At 46.9% G+C, this 10,721-nt stretch overlaps 1 long non-coding RNA gene across 1 annotated transcript; it reads right to left on the minus strand.

Moving 5' to 3' along the window:
• Positions 1–4,323: 4,323 nt before the first annotated feature.
• On the minus strand, positions 4,324–8,131 carry LOC109283435 (uncharacterized). The gene is made up of 3 exons (XR_009455729.1): positions 7,989–8,131; positions 6,820–7,166; positions 4,324–4,811 (listed from the first exon to the last, which is right to left on the minus strand). It is a non-coding gene; the product is annotated as an uncharacterized LOC109283435 (long non-coding RNA).
• Positions 8,132–10,721: the final 2,590 nt, after the last annotated feature.

Genomic DNA, 10,721 nt, shown 5'->3' on the forward strand with positions numbered 1-10,721 from the left:
AACAAGGTGCCAGGGGCATGTTTTATACTGTAACTTGTGACCAACATGAAATATATTTATACCAAGGAAATACATGAATAGCTCCCCACCAGAATTTCCTGAGATGCAAATGGCAGTAGCAAATCTAAGCAGCATACAAAGATTAAAAAGTGGATTTAATAACCTAGAAACTGACTTTGGCACTGATTTATCTGTGAATAAGCAGCAAACATTGTCTCCCAGACTTAAATCCGGTTTCACCTCATGGCTAAGTGGCCATAAAGAAGCCACTGCAAATTTGGCACTTGTGCAGCATTTGGATTCTAGTTCTATCTGTAATGGAAGAGGATCATCACCCTTTATAGAAACCTGCTAGAAACAAAATAAAATAAAGCTTTAAATCCTCCTCTGTCTTTTACAGCACTGAAGAACTGCTACATATAGTTTTATTGTGAGTAAAGTTATGGGATCTATAATTACATATATGCTCCAGTATCTATACAGCCATAGTACAGCGTACTCAGAGGGAAAGTCTACGGCAACCACAATTATATATCTACACTGTGCATAAATGCGAAAAATCACACCTACGGAGCTGTGCGCCAAGTGGTCCTCCATGCACAAAAGCCAGATAAAGTATACTGCTTAAAAAAAGGTTTGTTTTTCCAGTCACCTTCTTCAGGAGACATAAATAAGGGATCTTTGTACCTAAACACTTGTCTAGCATCTTTCCCATGTTGGTTCAGTAAAAGATACCACCAAAGCCCCCTGTGCTTCTCCCAGACTATTAGGACCATTATTTCTACCAACCCTGCTACAGCTTTTAGATATCATAGGTGTACGTCTTCTTCAGATGGGTCCAGAAGGAATCCCAAAATGCAAACAGGACCAGATCCACCAGGGAATAGAGGACTTAGGAACCTACAAAAGAGGTGCTGCAACACACAAATTCTAGGATACTGGCCCATGGGGTGTGATCCAAAACTGAACCAGACTCCTAGCACCCCCAATCCATAGGGATTTTAGGAACCACAGAATGGGATCCCAAAACTCACATGCTGAGCAGGGCACTGCAAGCAAGAGGAATAATTGAGCAGTAGCACCCAGATACTCAGATAGATGTCTGCAGGGATTCTTTGGAAGAAATAAGCCAGGCCACTACAGGAAGAGCCACAAGAAGAGAAGCCCACCTATCATATGCCAGCCCCATATTCAGAGCATTCACCAAGGAAGTGAGAGACTGAGTTTCTGTACCTACCTTGGTCTGGATTCAAACCCTCCTCTCTGACAACTCAGAGCAGTTCCTTACCAGCAAGATGAAGGGCTAGAGAAGGGATTTGAGTGGTAATATTACCATGTTGCAATATATTACAGGGAAATTCGTTGCATTATTTATAAAGCACACTCCTGGAACCTCTCTGATGGATACGATGATGTGCATGAATTTGAATTTGATTTGTAAGAAAGCATTTTTTCAGTGCAAAAAGTTTAAAGGGTAATTAAACAATTTTTATTCCCACAGAGAATAACTATTCTAATATAATAAAAGCCTTGTCTGTGGGTCTGTCTGTCCATAATGCTCTGGGCCAACTGTACATGTGCCGCCAAGGGGGCGGGCAAAAATTGCCTGCACGGCCCAGGCTGCAAAGGCCTAAGTTCTCGCCACTGCTAGGGAAGTTTGTGGCAGTGGTGAACATTCCCTAGCCCCGAGCAGCGGGGTTGCCCCTACTTCCCTGCCTGAGGGCAAAGGGAGGGATCATGGTGGTGGCAACCCCCTGCCACCCAGGCCCGCCACCCCTCAGAGCAGCCAGAGGAGAGGCGAGGAAGGGAGCAGGGAGGCAGGCAGACCTAGAGCAGTGGGCAGGGGGAAGTGGGGTTGCATCTGATGCAGTTGAGGGAAGGGGACAGTTGGGTCAAACCCGATGTGGTTGTGGGGCAGTAGGGTCACACAGGATGTGGTTGCACCTGATGCAGTGGGTGGCGCAGAGAAGGGGGGGTTGCACCCAAACTGGCAAGGGACGGCACGGGGAGGAAAGTCACACCTGACATGGTGGAGTGGGAAGGGCAGCGAGGTCATGCTCAACATGCTGGGGGGGACATTAGGGTCACACAGGATGTGGAGAGGTCATAAACCTTGGGGCTGATCCCCACAAACCCACACACACTCACAGTAGCTAACTATAAATACTAAGTACCAGTGTCAAGATATACCTGTCCCCAAGCGCTCAGTCCCTGAGTGAATCATGGCTGATTGCATAACACAGTAGCTAGTTACTACAATAACAAGTTAATGAGCAACAATTAACACCTATGAAACCACAGACTAAAGAGAGGAAAGAATCAATACAGAGCTGGGATCTCCTTCAAATTTCACTGTTAAAGTTACAGAAGCCCTGGTTTGAACTAATGAATACTGGAGACCGACTCTTGGGACTGAATACCCCCAGATCAACCACTCCCAGAGCCCTATTAATCACAGCAGTGAATTAAACAAAATTCATCAACTGACTCCCAAGACTGCATGTACTCACGGACGTGAGCCCTGGGGCTGACAACTGCCATCCAGCAGCCACCAAAGAACACATCCCATGAGGTCAACGACCCCTGGATTGGGTAAGCCCAAGAATTGGGGAGTCACCAAATTCTGCCAGAGAGGGGTAAAAGGCAGTGAAGAATGAACCCCAATGGCACTTTCTTTGACCTGACCAGCACCCTGCCTGTCCAGTCACAAGGACCAGCTTGCAGCCCCCTACTGAAGTGACATCGTGCTGAAAGAAGCCTCGACTGGCCATTGACGGCAGACTGTAGCACTTGGGGATAGGTGCATCTTGACATGGGTGCTTAGTATTCATAGCTAGCTACTGTGAGTGTGTGTGTGTGTGTGTGTGTGTGTGTGTGTGTGTGTGTGTGTGTGTGTGTGTGTTTGAGGGGATCAGCCCCAAGGTTTATGATCTGACTTTTACATCTATCTAATAAACTAGAAGTTTATGATGATCCTGCGAGTTGAGCCTTTGTAGCCAACATCGTGTCTGCAGCAGGGCCTAGCAGGCCTGCAGTTTTCATCCACCTCTGCCCCAAGGTGGAAACAGCCAGTTGCACAAGCACCCATGTCATAAGTTTTGCCTGTCACCAGATAGGGGTGCAGGGCCCCAGAGCCCCCCTGCACCGATCTCCTTGACAGCTGGCAGGATTCATGGCCTCAGCAGGGGCTAGCAAGCCTGCAGTTTTGACCCTGCTGTGCCTTAACACATACAAGTGACATGAGTTTTGCTTTCACAATTTTGGGTTGCAGTTTCCCCAAGCCCCCTGCATGTATCTCCTTGAAACTTGGGAGACTTCATACCATTCCTGCAGGTTTCATCAAAATCAGGCCAGAAATGACAAAGTTATAGGCTGCTTCAACTTTCCCCATTATAGTCTACGGGCAAAACATCAAAATAGGGTTGAAATGGCAAAACGTTTCGAATTGCCTCATTTTGTTTCGAGGCTGTTTTGACCATATCTATTTCATTTTGATTTTTCTGTCTCAACCTCGAAACGAGTTGAAACAGCATCAAAACAAAACTGGAAGCAACATTTTGCACAGCCCTATTCTCTAGCCCAGCCCCCTGCCTGACGTAGGACCTTCTGTATCCAGATTGTCCCATACAAACCCATTGTCTAGTCTGTTAGAAAACCTATAGTCAACGCTGACCAGTGCTGCAGCAACAAGTGTGCCTGTGAGTGCACGAAGCAGCAGGAGCCACACTTCCCCCATCCCTGCACCCCCAAAATGAGCCGCTTATGGATCTGTCCCATGCTGCACCGTGGGAGGGCAGCACCTGTTGGCACCCCTTCACTTCGGCGCCCAGGGTGATCTCCCGGCTCACCCCCACCTGGCTACGGCATTGACCCTGACTCAACTACAAGACATAACACCCTAAACTGCATTAGATAAAACAGGCCTGGGGAGGGGGTGGGGAGCGGAGTGACAGCTAATGTCTTACTGCTCTGAGGATTGTTTAAATTATGCTTAGAGACCCAAGGAAGAGGGCCTGCCCCGCTACTACAGATGAAGATAAATCCCTCACAGTCCATACCAATCTAACCAGCGGCTAAAAATCCTTGACTCCAAATATATCAATTTGTTTGACCTTAGGCAAGACCCTAGGATTTCTTGGGCAGGAACGCTGGAGCCCCAGTCAACATCCCCAGCAAAGGCAAATATATGGATTTATGGCCTGACTCAGTGAACTCAATGAGTGTGTAGGCAAGGGCAAAATGCCTCTGGAGCACAACTGCTACTGAAAAGACCATTTAAAAAACTACTTCCCCACCTAAGTACTTTTACAAGAAGAGCAACAACTCACAACTTAGTTTTCATTTTTTTATGACAAATAATGAACAATGATTCAGTGCAGTAAAAAGCCTTAAAGAGTTCACAAATAAATCAATACCGGTAGATAGATGCTGTGAAAATATCCATTAAAAATTCACTAATGTGTGTTTACCCCATATTTCACTTGGTTTCTAGCGGAGGCGGTTCACTGGAGGGTTTGGATGGAACTGACCTGATATATGAATTGCTGATTCCTTCTCTCGGTCGAGGAGGCTGTTCCTGATGCAACAGGACAAGTTCTGGTTTGAATCTTCCTTCATGACAGCAGAAATTTTTGTTTCAAACAGGCCATTTTCCTTTGGGGATTTTATTTCAGAGAGTGATTGTATATGATGCCGCTGAGAATTTCTCCACAGCACTTGGGGCTCTGGGTACCACCCAGCTGATCGACACATCACCAGGATCCCTCCATTCTGGTAATCCTCCACAGAGATGATAGGATTAGAGCCTAAACCTAGGAAAAAATTGGTAATTTTTAATATTTCTTAAATCCATGAGCCAATTTTATAAAGGACTGTGGAAATCTTATTCCTGCTGTAAAGACTTCCTGGGTATAGCTGAGCAAAGAATACTTTCTATTAACAACGACAGAAACTAAATATTCCTGGGTGCAATAGCTGAGAAATGTTATCATCAAACGTCACGGAGCCAATAAGAAATTATGGTAATTTAGATTGGATTTTGGTAGGTAATGAGGGCATTATAAAAGACTGTAGGCTTCAGACATGGTCAGGGACTGAAACACCACAGTATGAAGTGCAGACTCTGGACACAGCAGAAGCCTAAATTATTAAGGTTGCGTGTCTTCCATAATTGAAGTGTAGCCAGTTAGAATCCTACTACATGATAGGGTGCTTCTTTGTTGACTGAATATGGCAAGGCAGAAATGAATAATTATTTGTTGCCACTAAAGATAATTTTTCAAATAGATTACATTATATCTTTATTTTATAGTAATCATTAATGTAACCAGATGTATTTATAGTTTTATAATACATATTTGTGTTCAAGTCTCTAAGATGTAAAAGCAAAGCTGCCTTATCAATACAAACTGTAAACAAGGTGAAAGGAAGGGGATAAGGAATCTTCCTCTCCCAGAAGTGTACATTTCATGGGAACAGAAATCCTAACTAATTGATATCTTCCAAATCCACAGGACAACTGGTTCAGTGCACTTCCCAAAGTTTCCATGAAACAAAGGAAAGTGAATAAAAAAAATCAGAGAATAGGTTGTAGATATTAGAAGAAGCCATCTATAAATATAGGGTAAAGGCTGGAGGGAAAAGGGGAGGAGGTGCTCCACGCCCTCGCTACCCCCCGCCCCCCATGACTGAGTGTTGCTATTTAGGGGTATTGTAGCTGTACATTAATTCCATGTCTAAGCTTGCAAAATAGGTCCTAATCATAGATAGGCTAAAATCTTGTCACTCTAGAGGTCAAATAATTCTGAGGTTTTCCTAAGAAGGGCTGCTCGTGCAAAATAATCTTGGGAACTGACTGATTACAAATGGACAGGGTTCAAATTAAATGCAAAAATAAACTAAATCAAGACTGTAACTGATGTTTGGGATTTCAAAAGAGCAAAAATTGATTTTAACAAAATGAATTAGTTGCTAAAGTCAAATGAGGATATCAGAGATTGTATGTAGAAAAGTCCTGAGGCATCTTCAAGCTCAAGGCTTAATTTAGAAGAATGGCTAGAGTTTTCTCAGTCTAGTAACTAAGCAGAGGCTGGCAGGGATATCTATGTTATCTATAAATATATTTGGGGACTAAAGATGATGAAGGGAAAGACACTATTTTGGGCTAAAGGACAATGTTGAAACAAGAAAAAAAAATAATATAACTCAGATGCAAATAAGTTTAAGCTGGAAATTAGAAGGTCCTAAGCACCTAGAAATCAGGAGCAAAAAATAACTAACTACTTTAGAGATGTAGCTTAAAAGTATTAAAATACTGACAAAAATTAAAATATGTTTCTGAAATGTGAACATGCCTGGTTAAAATTGAAATACAGGGCATTTTTAGACATGCAAGTGCCACAGCACTGGGTCCTTTGAAAAGCGCCTGGTGCAGCATCCCTTGTAGTTGTATAAGTGGCAAAATGCACGTCAGCACTGAGAAAATGGCTGTGACATGCTTTTGAACTAAAACACATAGGAGGTGTTTATCTCAAAAACATGCCACTGCCACTTTCTGCGTGCTGATGTGCATTTCACCCCTTATACAACTCCATGCGGTACAACACAGTTAGCATCAGCTCACGCAGAGCAGAGTCGATTAATCGAGTCTGGTGTGAAGTGGCAGATCTTTGGCACATCGCAGGACAAAAAGATAAATGTATAAATGCCCATAGTTTCTAATTGTAAAATATTTGATATACAAGTTACGTGAAGTTGGCATATTAGGAAAGAGAAAAAGCCTGAAAACCATGCAGAGATAAATTGACACAAGCCACTGACCTGCTACCTTCAGTTCTATTACAGCTTCTTCATAAGTAATACCATCACCAACAAGGCAGTGGTATTGCCCTTCATCTGAAGGCCTGATACTGAGAATTGTCAGGGAAACATTTCCATCTGTGATGCCATCCTTCCAAAACGCTGTCCTTCTCTTGTATTCTGGCAACTGTCGTCCAAACTGATCTTTCCCATCATGGTGCAGATGAACATAATTTGTGAACTCAGACCAGAACCACCCACTTCCATGTTCCTAGTGCTCTTGCTGGGGGACAGGTGGCATGGCAATACGATCTCTTCCCCCACAATGGCAGTGATTGGCTGATCAGGTCCAACAACTGTAAACAGGGCTGTAAAAGGTACCAAAAACACCACAAAGTAAGCTCAGAGGTAAAAAGAGAAATCCAAGATACTCAGCAAAGAGATGGATACTAGGCCTGTGCGAGTAGGCAGCTATTCAATCTGGCTTTGGATTTGTCCGCTTCAGATGCCTTGGATCCGATCCAGAGCTCCAGACCGGGTTCCCGCTTCAATCCAGCCGAAGTGAGCACAAAGCTTTGGAGCTGCCTCGAAGATTTGGCCATACGATGTAATGGGGAATCAATGAAGTATCTATAACTTTGTTGTTTTTTGTCTTATTTAGATTAAACTTGTAGGGATGGTAGTCTCTGCTTAGAGCATGAAGCCTACCAAGTTTCAAATAGATTGGTAAAGGGGTTCATGGGGAACTGCACCCCAAATTCTTAAAAGCAAAACTCATGTCACGTGTATGTGACTGTGCAGTACAGGCACATGTCTCCACGTGCACACCCTTGCTATGCAGTAAATATGGTGATGTATGCCAAATTGATCGTAAATTCATCTCTGCATCATGTAGGTTTCAAATTTGCGTCCAATTAGTTACTGCGCAGTAATGCATGTGTAGACACCTTATTGGGCAGTAACTGTGTGTCTGTGAACTGACTTGGGACTAACTTTAGTCCCAAGTCAGTTCACATACAGTGATAATGAGCTTTAATGCCTGCATGTGTAGATGCTGGTCTAGTCTTGCTTACTGCGCATTAAATTTAAACTGGTGTAAATGCATGTGTAGATACCCTCTGTGTCAATAAAAATCTAAATAAACTTTTCAGCACCAGCAGAACACACATTAATATGGAGCAGATACCTACCTGATTCCACCTTGCAAATACAAAGAATAATGCAGGAAATGAGTACACCAGGCAGCGATGTGGAGACTCTGGAGGATTGACACAATGAGGAAGCCATCTTCTTCACTGAAACTTTATCCAGAAGCACAAGGGGAACGCAGAAAAGAATTTGCCTGGAGAACATAGAGTAGTGATTATCACCTTTGTGTATTGGATTAGATAGCAGCAAGACAGTACATAGTTCAAGCTATAAAAGGGGAACAACCATGGTTTCAATAAACTTAAGAAAGTGTGGACTTACGCCGAAACAGAAATTCCTTAGAAAATCAGCCAGCGAAGCAGAAATTCCAGGGTTAACCCTGATAATTCCTCTCTCTTTCACCCTAAATGAAAAATCATGTGTAGAGTCTGGTACAATCATGGGATGATGTGGTTGCTACAAAAGGTAGCAGTAATTTGTGCTGCTTTATTGTGATGGATGTCTATTTTCTTTATGGCAAGACAGCACAGGCAGCCTGGAGGTCCCCGCTCTCTCCAGCCACCTCAGGCAGAAGGTCTGTGGGCTGGCAGGTCTCAGTCTCGTGTACCCCTGTAATTTCCACACAGGATCAGGCCTCTAACTAAAACTTCTGCTTTGTGGCTCTGAGCAGTGCCAGCCCTTTCTGTTCTGCTCCCCATGCCTGTGCCTAGGCCCCAGAAACCCCATGCTGTTTCTGGGAAGCCCTCAACTGGGGCTCAGGGACTGGGCTAGGCAAGCCCCTTCCCTTCCCATGCACAAGATGCTCTAAGGTAGCACAGGGGCTTTAAGCCCAGCATTAGTGGCCTCTGCTACCCCTGACCCCCTCTCTCCCTACCCCTGACCCCTGAAGCTCTCCCTCACCCCTGACCCCCATCTCTCCCTCTCTCACACACTCCCCTGCTGCCACCTCTACTCCTCCCCACAGACCATTACATGCAAGTGGTTCCTGGGACCAGGAGCCCCCACAGGCCAGGGCCACATGTCCCTGCACCAATGTGAGCATAGAGCATGGCTGCAGTGTAGCAGCTGCCCCTGCTGCCATGGCTCCTACCAGCAGGTCCTGCCCAGCCTATCTGGCAGCTGGGATCACAGGGTGTGAGATTTGTAGGTGGATGTGGGGTTTGGGGGGAAAAGGGTATGGGGAGTGGGTGTGGGTTTTGTGGGAGAGATTGGGAGAGTGTGTGGGGGTGAGGTTTGTGGGGGTAGTGTAGGGCTTGTGCAGGGGTTGGGGATGGTGTGGGGCTTGTGGGTGGATTGTGGGGGACAGTGTGGGGGTGGGGAGACTGTGGGTGTGTGGACTGCTTGGCAGGGGTGGGTCCCACACCTGTTCCCCTGCATGGCGTGCAGCCTCCTGCAGCAGTATCACCAGTGGCCATCAGGGCACTCATGCCCACTCCTGGCAGAGACCCCCAGTGGCATGGTGCCACCTCAGACCAGCAGCTGCATGTGGCGCTGGCCCCTCCCAACCCACACGCCCTCATGCAGAACTGGGCCGGTTCCTGCTAGAAGGCATGGCTTCTGGCACTGCAGTCAAAAGTTGTGTGCTCTTGGGCCGGGCCGGGTCCTGCCTCCATGTGCCCCCTGCACTGTCAGGATGGGCTGGTTCCATGCAGGAAAGTCCTGCCTTCTGCTGTCAGTGCCAGAAGCCCTGCGTGACAGCAGGAGCTGGCCCGATTCTGCCCAAGGGCAAGTGGGCCGGGCTGCACCAACACCATGTGCAGCCACAAGTCTGAGGCGGCGCCATGCCACTGGGAGTCTCTGCCATCATTGGGCAGGAAGACCCTGATGGCTGCTGCTGCTGCAGCTTCTGCTGCTTCAGGGAGACTGTGCAACACATGGAAGGGTGGGCATGGGATCCACCCCTCCCAAGCAGTCCCCACCAACCACAGTTCCTCCACCCCCCACCACACCCACAGCATCCCTACCAACAACAGCCCTCCCCACCCACCCACACACAGTTCACTCCACCCGCACAGTCCCCCTTCCCCCCACATCCTTGCTTACCTGGGACAGAGCCTGGGTCTGATCTGCTCAGCCTTGTGCCACTCCCTTTTCCCCCAGCAGGCTTAGGCAGTGTGCTGGGGCAGGAGAGCCATGGGACAGCCATAGAGATTAGGGCTGTGTGAAGCTTCAGGTGGTGATTAAATTCAGAGGAGATTCGGCCCGATTTGGCAGGCAAAGCTCTGAATCTAAATCAAATCAGGAGACCAATAAAAAGGTCCGAATCAATTCAAAGCTCTCCAAATTGATTCAGAGAGCTTCAGCAATTTGGTCAGTCCTCCCTGCAGCACGGGGAGCTGGACTCAGACTCCATGCCGATAAGTAGGGGGTGCAGGGGAGGGACTAGAGGAGGGGGGAGGGGAACATGGGGGAAGAGCCACCAGGCCCCATCCCCTGCCTGCTCCCCCAGCCCCCCGATCACACCCTGAGCGCCTGCTCTCCCAGCTCCATCAATGGCTCCCCCGCTTGGCCCCAGCATCTTGGCTCTTTAAAAAAAAAAGCCTGCACTTACCATCTGCTGCAGCAGCCTCAGGGCTTCTGGGGCTCATGGCAGAGCCCCCCACACAGCACAGGACAGTGGGGAGGAACAGGGATCGCCTCCCCACCTGGCAGCATCTGGTGAGTGTGGGGCGTTTTGTTTATTTATTTTTTAAGAGCCAGGACGCTGGAGCTGGGCAGGGCAGCCATTGACAGGGCTGGGAGAGTGAGCCGGGGATGGAGCCTGTTTTATTCAG

The sequence above is a fragment of the Alligator mississippiensis genome, chromosome 11 (assembly GCF_030867095.1).
Source record: "Alligator mississippiensis isolate rAllMis1 chromosome 11, rAllMis1, whole genome shotgun sequence".
Taxonomy (NCBI): domain Eukaryota; kingdom Metazoa; phylum Chordata; order Crocodylia; family Alligatoridae; genus Alligator; species Alligator mississippiensis.